Consider the following 8,595-nt stretch of genomic DNA (forward strand, 5'->3'; position numbering starts at 1 on the left):
GCATTCCCATAGCATGATGCTGCCACCCTCATGTTTCACCGTGGGGATGCTGTTAGACGGGTGATGAACGATGCCAAAGAGTTACATTTTTGTCTCATCAGACCACAGAATATTTTGCCTTTTTGATCTCAGTGTCTTTCACATGCCTTTTTGAAAACTTCAGGCATGCTGTCATGTGCCTGGCAACTATCCCATAAAGTCCAGATTGGTGAAGTACTGTAGAGACGGTAGAGACTTGATCTTCTGACAGGTTATCCCATTTCAACCAAGGAACCCTGTAGTTCTGTCAGAGGTCATTGGGTTCTTGGTCTTCTCCCTGACCAAAGTCCTTCTTGACCGGTTGCTCAGTTTGGTCGGACGGCCAGCTCTAAGCAGAGTCTGGGTAGTTCCATATTTTTTTCATTTCCTAATGATGGAAACTAATGTGCACTTGGAAACTAAAAACACTCTAGAACTTGTTTTATACCCTTCCCCAGATACAGTGCATTTGGAAAGTATTCAGACCCCTTGACCTTTTCCACATTTTGTTACGTTACAGCCTTCAGCATTCTAAAGTCTATTCAATTGTTTTTTTCACCACATCAATTTACACACAATACTCCATAATGACAAAGCAAAAACAGCTTTTTAGAAATTGTTGCTAATATCTAATATCACATTTACATAAGTATTCAGACCCTTTACTCAGTACTTTGTTGAAGCACCTTTGGGAGTGATTAAAGCATCGAATCTTCTTGGGTTTGACGCTACAAGCTTGGCACACCTGTATTTTGGGAGTTAATCCCATTCTTCTCTGCAGATCCTCTCAAGGTCTGTCAGGTTGGATGGGGAGCGCCACTGCACACCTATTTTCAGGTCTCTCCAGAGATGTTTGATCGGGTTCAAGTCCGGGCTCTGGCTGGGCCACTCAAGGACATTCAGAGACATGTTCCGAAGCCACTCCTGCGTTGTCTTGGCTTTGTGCTCCATTCATCTTTGCTTTGATCCTGACTACTCTCCCAGTCCCTGCCGCTGAAAAACATCCCCACAGCATGATGCTGCCAACACCGTTTTTTATTTAATTAGGTAAGTAAGTTGAGAACAAATTCTTATTTACAATGACGGCCCACCAGAAAGCAAAAGGCCTCCTGCGGGGACGGGGGATTTAAAAATGTAAAAACAAATATAAGACAAAACACACATCACAAAAAGAGACAACACAACACTACATAAAGAGACCTAAGACAACAACATAGCATGGCAGCAACACATCAACATGGTAGCAACACAACATGGCAGCAGCACAAGGAGGAGTATAGAATGCAGTGATGTGTCCTATAAAGAGCATTGGTGGCAAATCTGATGGCCAAATGGTAAAGAACAACTAGCCGCTCGAGAGCACCCTTACCTGCCGATCTATAAATTACATCTTTACGTAATCTAGCGTGGGTAGGATGGTCATCTGAATCAGGGTTAGTTTGGCAGCTGTGGTGAAAGAGGAGTGATTATGATAGAGGAAACCAAGTCTGTAGTGATGGTGCAAGGTTTCCTCCAGACATGGCACTTGGCATTCAGGCCAAAGAGTTCAATCTTGGTTTCATCAGACGAGAGAATCTTGTTTCTCATGGTCTGAGAGTCTTTAGGTGTCTTTTGGCAAACTCCAAGCATGGCTGCCATGTGCCTTTTACTGATTGGCTACAGTCTGGCCACTCTACCATAAAGGCCTGATTGGTGGAGTGCTGCAGAGATGGTTGTCCTTCTGGAAGGTTCTCATATCTCCACAGAGGAACTCTAGAGTGCTGTCAGAGTGACCATCGGGTTCTTGGTCACCTCCCTGACCAAGGTCCTTCACCCCCGATTGCTCAGTTTGGCCGGGCGGCCAGCCCTAGGAAGAGTCTTGGTGGTTCCAAACATTTTCCATTTAAGAATGATTGAGGCCACTGTGTTCTTGGGGACCTTCAATGCTGCAGAAATGTTTTGGTATCCTTCCTCAGATCTGTGCCTCGGCACAATCCTGTCTCAGCGCTCTAAGCACAATTCCTTTGACCTCATGACTTGGTTTTTGCTCTGACATGCACTATCAACTGTGGGACCTTATATAGACAGGTGTGTGTGCCATTCCAAATCATGTCCAATCAATTGAATTGACCACAGGTGGACACTAATGAAATTGTAGACACTGTCTCAAGAACGATCAATGGAAACAGGATGCACCTGAGCTCAATTTGGAGTGTCATAGCAAAGGGGTGTGAATACTTACGAAAATGAGATATTTCTGTATTCCATTCTCAATAAATGTGTAAACATTTCTAAAAACATGTTTTCACTTTGTCATTATTGGGTATTGTGTGTAGATGGGTGAGAACTTTTTGTTTTTGTTTCCATTCATGATGAATTCAGGCTGTAACACAACAAAATGTGGAATATGTTAAGGGGTATGAATGCTTTCTGAAAGCACTGTATATGTACACTGAACAAAAATATAAACGCAACATGCAACGATTTCTAAGATTTTACTGTTACAGTCAATTGAAATAAATTCATTATTATTATTCTGTATTCCCACATACAGTGCCTTGCGAAAGTATTCGGCCCCCTTGAACTTTGCGACCTTTTGCCACATTTCAGGCTTCAAACGTAAAGATATAAAACTGCATTTTTTTGTGAAGAATCAACCACAAGTGGGACACAATCCTGAAGTGGAACGACATTTATTCGATATTTCAAACTTTTTTAACAATTCAAAAACTGAAAAATTGGGCGTGCAAAATTATTCAGCCCCTTTACTTTCAGTGCAGCAAACTCTGTCCAGAAGTTCGGTGAGGATCTCTGAATGATCCAATGTTGACCTAAATGACTAATGATGATAAATTAAATCCACCTGTGTGTAATCAAGTCTCCGTATAAATGCACCTGGACTGTGATAGTCTCAGAGGTCCGTTAAAAGCGCAGAGAGCATCATGAAGAACAAGGAACACACCAGGCAGGTCCGAGATACTGTTGTGAAGAAGTTTAAAGCCGGATTTGGATACAAAAATATTTCCCAAGCTTTAAACATCCCAAGGAGCACTGTGCAAACGATAATATTGAAATGGAAGGAGTATCAGACCACTGCAAATCTACCAAGACCTGGCCGTCCCTCTAAACTTTCAGCTCATAAAAGGAGAAGACTGATCAGAGATGCAGCCAAGAGGCCCATGATCACTCTGGATGAACTGCAGAGATCTACAGCTGAGGTGGGAGACTCTGTCCATAGGACAACAATCAGTCGTATATTGCACAAATCTGGCCTTTATGGAAGAGTGGCAAGAAGAAAGCCATTTCTTAAAGATATCCATAAAAAGTGTCGTTTAAAGTTTGCCACAAGCCACCTGGGAGACACACTAAACATGTGGAAGAAGGTGCTCTGGTCAGATGAAACCAAATTTGAACTTTTTGGCAACAATGCAAAACGTTATGTTTGGCGTAAAAGCAACACAGCTCATCACCCTGAACACACTATCCCCACTGTCAAACATGGTGGTGGCAGCATCATGGTTTGGGCCTGCTTTTCTTCAGCAGGGACAGGGAAGATGGTTAAAATGGATGGGAAGATGAATGAAGCCAAATACAGGACCATTCTGGAAGAAAACCTGATGGAGTCTGCAAAAGACCTGAGACTGGGACGGAGATTTGTCTTCCAACAAGACAATGATCCAAAACATAAAGCAAAATCTACAATGGAATGGTTCAAAAATAAACATATCCAGGTGTTAGAATGGCCAAGTCAAAGTCCAGACCTGAATCCAATCGAGAATCTGTGGAAAGAACTGAAAACTGCTGTTCACAAATGCTCTCCATCCAACCTCACTGAGCTCGAGCTGTTTTGCAAGGAGGAACGGGAAAAAAATTCAGTCTCTCGATGTGCAAAACTGATAGAGACATACCCCAAGCGACTTACAGCTGTAATCGCAGCAAAAGGTGGCGCTACAAAGTATTAACTTAAGGGGCTGAATAATTTTGCACGCCCAATTTTTCAGTTTTTGATTTGTTAAAAAAGTTTGAAATATCCAATAAATGTCGTTCCACTTCATGATTGTGTCCCACTTGTTGTTGATTCTTCACAAAAAAATGCAGTTTTATATCTTTATGTTTGAAGCCTGAAATGTGGCAAAAGGTCGCAAAGTTCAAGGGGGCCGAATACTTTCGCAAGGCACTGTAACTGGGAATAGAGATATGCATCTGTTGTTCACAGATACCTTAAAATAAAGTAGGGGTGTGGATCAGAAAACCATTAGTTGGTGTGACCACCATTTTTGTAGCGTGACATCTCCTTTGCATAGAGTTAATTGTGGCCTGTGGAATGTTGTCCCACTCATCTTCAATGTGTGTGTGAAGTTGCTGGATATTGGTGGGAAAATAAACACACTGTCGTACACGTCAATCCAGAGCATCCCAAACATGAGGTGATGGCACGACAATGGGCCTCAGGATCTCGTCATGGTATCTCTGTGCATTCAAATTGCCATTGATAAAATGCAATTGTGTTCATGGTCCGTAGATTATGCCTGCCCATACCATAACCCGACCGTCACCATGGGGCACTCTGTTCACAACATTGACATCAGCAAACCGCTTGCCCACACAACGCTATGCACGGTACAGTTGAAACCGTGATTCATCTGTGAAGAGCACACTTCTCCAGCGTGCCAGTAGCCACAGAAGGTGAGCATTTGCCCACTGAAGTTGTTTATGACGCCAACTGCAGTCAGGTCAAGACCCTGGTGAGGACGATGAGCACTCAGATGAGCTTCCCGACAAATTCTTCAGTTGTGCATACCCATAGCTGTCCAGGTGGCTGGTATCAGACCATCCCCCAGGTGAAGAAGCCAGATGTGGAGGTCCTGGGCTGGCGTGGTTACACGTGTTCTGCGTTTGTGAGGCCGGTTGGACGTACTGCCAAATTCTCTAAAGCGACGTTGGATGCGGCTTATGGTAGAGAAATTAATATTAAATTCTCGGCCAATTACTTTGGTAGACATTCCTGCAGTCAACATGCCAATTGCACGCTCCCTCAAAACTTGAGACCTCTGTGGCATTGTGTTGTGTGACAAAACTGCACATTTTAGAGTGGCCTTTTATTGTCCCCAGCACAAGGTGCACCTGTGTAAATATCATGCTGCTTAATCATCTTCTTGATATGCCACACCTGTCAGGTAGATGGACTATTTTTGCACAAGAGAAATGCTCACTAACAGGGATGTAAACGTTTCTGGGATATTTTATTTCAGCTCATGAAACATGGGACCAACACTTCACATGTTGCATTTATAATTTTGTTCAGTGGAGTTAACTACTCCACTGGCCACAGGCCTGCTAACCGCCTGAATCGCCGCGTCCCAAACGCTCACCGGACCCATATTTACTTTCTATCTCTTTTGACTTTTAATTTGTTTATACCTTCCGGAAACCTGCCTCACCCAATGTGATACGGAATCGCTATTATTTTTTTATTTTAATTTTTAGAACACACTCAAGAACCTCCAGAAGCTAACCAGCTAACTAGCTACAAGCTATTTAGTCATTGTTAGTTTTTTTTTACCTGGATAACACTCGCCAGTCCAGCTTCCCTGCCCTATCCACCGCTGCCCCCTGGACACTGATCTCTTGGCTACATAGCTGATGCACGCTGGACTGTCCATTAATCACGGTACTCCATTCTGCTTGTTTGTTTTATCTGTTGGCCCCGTTGCCTAGTCTACGCCATTTTACCTGCTGTTGTTGTGCTAGCTGATTAGCTGTTGTCTCACCTACTGTTTTAGCTAGCTTTCCCAATTCAACACCTGTGATTACTGTATGCCTCGCTGTATGTCTCTCTCAAATGTCAATATGCCTTGTATACTGTTGTTCAGGTTAGTTATCATTGTTTTAGTTCACAATGGAGCCCCTAGCTCCACTCTTCATACCCCTGATAACTCCTTTGTCCCACCTCCCACACATGCGGTGACCTCACCCATTACTACCAGCATGTCCAGAGATACAACCTCTCTCATCATCACCCAGTGCCTGGGCTTACCTCCGCTGTACCCGCACCCCACCATACCCCTGTCTGCGCATTATGCCCTGAATATATTCTACCATGCCCAGAAACCTGCTCCTCTTATTCTCTGTCCCCAACGCTCTAGGCGACCAGTTTTGATAGCCTTTAGCCGCACCCTCATACTACTCCTTCTCTGTTCCGCGGGTGATGTGGAGGTAAACCCAGGCCCTGCATGTCCCCAGGCACCCTCATTTGTTGACTTCTGTGATCGAAAAAGCCTTGGTTTCATGCATGTCAACATCAGAAGCCTCCTCCCTAAGTTTGTCTTACTCACTGCTTTAGCACACTCTGCTAACCCTGATGTCCTTGCTGTGTCTGAATCCTGGCTCAGGAAGGCCACCAAAAATTCAGAGATTTCCATACCCAACTATAACATCTTCCGTCAAGATAGAACTGCCAAAGGGGGAGGAATTGCAGTTTACTGCAGAGATAGCCTGCAAAGTAATGTCATACTTTCCAGGTCCATACCCAAACAGTTCGAACTACTAATTTAGAAAATTACTCTCTCCAGAAATACGTCTCTCACGGTTGCCGCCTGCTACCGACCCCCCTCAGCTCCCAGCTGTGCCCTGGACACCATTTGTGAATTGATCGCCCCCCATCTAGCTTCAGAGTTTGTTCTGTTAGGTGACCTAAACTGGGATATGCTTAACACCCCGCCAGTCCTACAATCTAAGCTAGATGCCCTCAATCTCACACAAATCATCAAGGAACCCACCAGGTACAACCCTAACTCTGTAAACAAGGGCACCCTCATAGACGTCATCCTGACCAACTGGCCCTCCAAATACACCTCCGCTGTCTTCAACCAGGATCTCAGCGATCACTGCCTCATTGCCTGTATCCGCTACGGAGCCGCAGTCAAACGACCACCCCTATCACTGTCAAACGCTCCCTAAAACACTTCTGTGAGCAGGCCTTTCTAAGCGACCTGGCCCGGGTATCCTGGAAGGACATTGACCTCATCCCGTCAGTTGAGGATGCCTGGTCATTCTTTAAAAGTAACTTCCTCACCATTTTAGATAAGCATGCTCCGTTCAAAAAATGCAGAACTAAGAACAGATACAGCCCTTGGTTCACCCCAGACCTGACTGCCCTCGACCAGCACAAAAACATCCTGTGGCGGACTGCAATAGCATCGAATAGTCCCCGTGATATGCAACTGTTCAGGGAAGTCCGGAACCAATACACGCAGTCAGTCAGGAAAGCTAAGGCCAGCTTCTTCAGGCAGAAGTTTGCATCCTGTAGCTCCAACTCCAAAAAGTTCTGGGACACTGTGAAGTCCATGGAGAACAAGAGCACCTCCTCCCAGCTGCCCACTGCACTGAGGCTAGGTAACACGGTCACCACTGATAAATCCATGATTATCGAAAACTTCAATAAGCATTTCTCAACGGCTGGCCATGCCTTCCGCCTGGCTACTTCAACCTCGGCCAACAGCTCCGCCCCCCCCGCAGCTCCTCGCCCAAGCCTCTCCAGGTTCTCCTTTACCCAAATCCAGATAGCAGATGTTCTGAAAGAGCTGCAAAACCTGGACCCGTACAAATCAGCTGGGCTTGACAATCTGGACCCTCTATTTCTGAAACTATCTGCCACCATTGTCGCAACCCCTATTACCAGCCTGTTCAACCTCTCTTTCATCTCGTCTGAGATCCCCAAGGATTGGAAAGCTGCCGCAGTCATCCCCCTCTTCAAAGGGGGAGACACCCTGGACCCAAACTGTTACAGACCTATATCCATCCTGCCCTGCCTATCTAAGGTCTTCGAAAGCCAAGTCAACAAACAGGTCACTGACCATCTCGAATCCCACCGTACCTTCTCCGCTGTGCAATCTGGTTTCCGAGCCGGTCATGGGTGCACCTCAGCCACACTCAAGGTACTAAACGATATCATAACCGCCATCGATAAAAGACAGTACTGTGCAGCCGTCTTCATCGACCTTGCCAAGGCTTTCGACTCTGTCAATCACCATATTCTTATCGGGAGACTCAGTAGCCTCGGTTTTTCGGATGACTGCCTTGCCTGGTTCACCAATTACTTTGCAGACAGAGTTCAGTGTGTCAAATCGGAGGGCATGCTGTCCGGTCCTCTGGCAGTCTCTATGGGGGTGCCACAGGGTTCAATTCTCGGGCCGACTCTTTTCTCTGTGTATATCAATGATGTTGCTCTTGCTGCGGGCGATTCCCTGATCCACCTCTACGCAGACGACACCATTCTATATACTTTCGGCCCGTCTTTGGACACTGTGCTATCTAACCTCCAAACAAGCTTCAATGCCATACAACACTCCTTCCGTGGCCTCCAACTGCTCTTAAACGCTAGTAAAACCAAATGCATGCTTTTCAACCGGTCGCTGCCTGCACCCGCATGCCCGACTAGCATCACCACCCTGGATGGTTCCGACCTAGAATATGTGGACGTCTATAAGTACCTAGGTGTCTGGCTAGACTGCAAACTCTCCTTCCAGACTCATATCAAACATCTCCAATCGAAAATCAAATCAAGAGTCGGCTTTCTATTCCGCAACAAAGCCTCCT

The sequence above is a fragment of the Oncorhynchus kisutch genome, linkage group LG14, assembly GCF_002021735.2.
Source record: "Oncorhynchus kisutch isolate 150728-3 linkage group LG14, Okis_V2, whole genome shotgun sequence".
Lineage (NCBI taxonomy): Eukaryota > Metazoa > Chordata > Actinopteri > Salmoniformes > Salmonidae > Oncorhynchus > Oncorhynchus kisutch.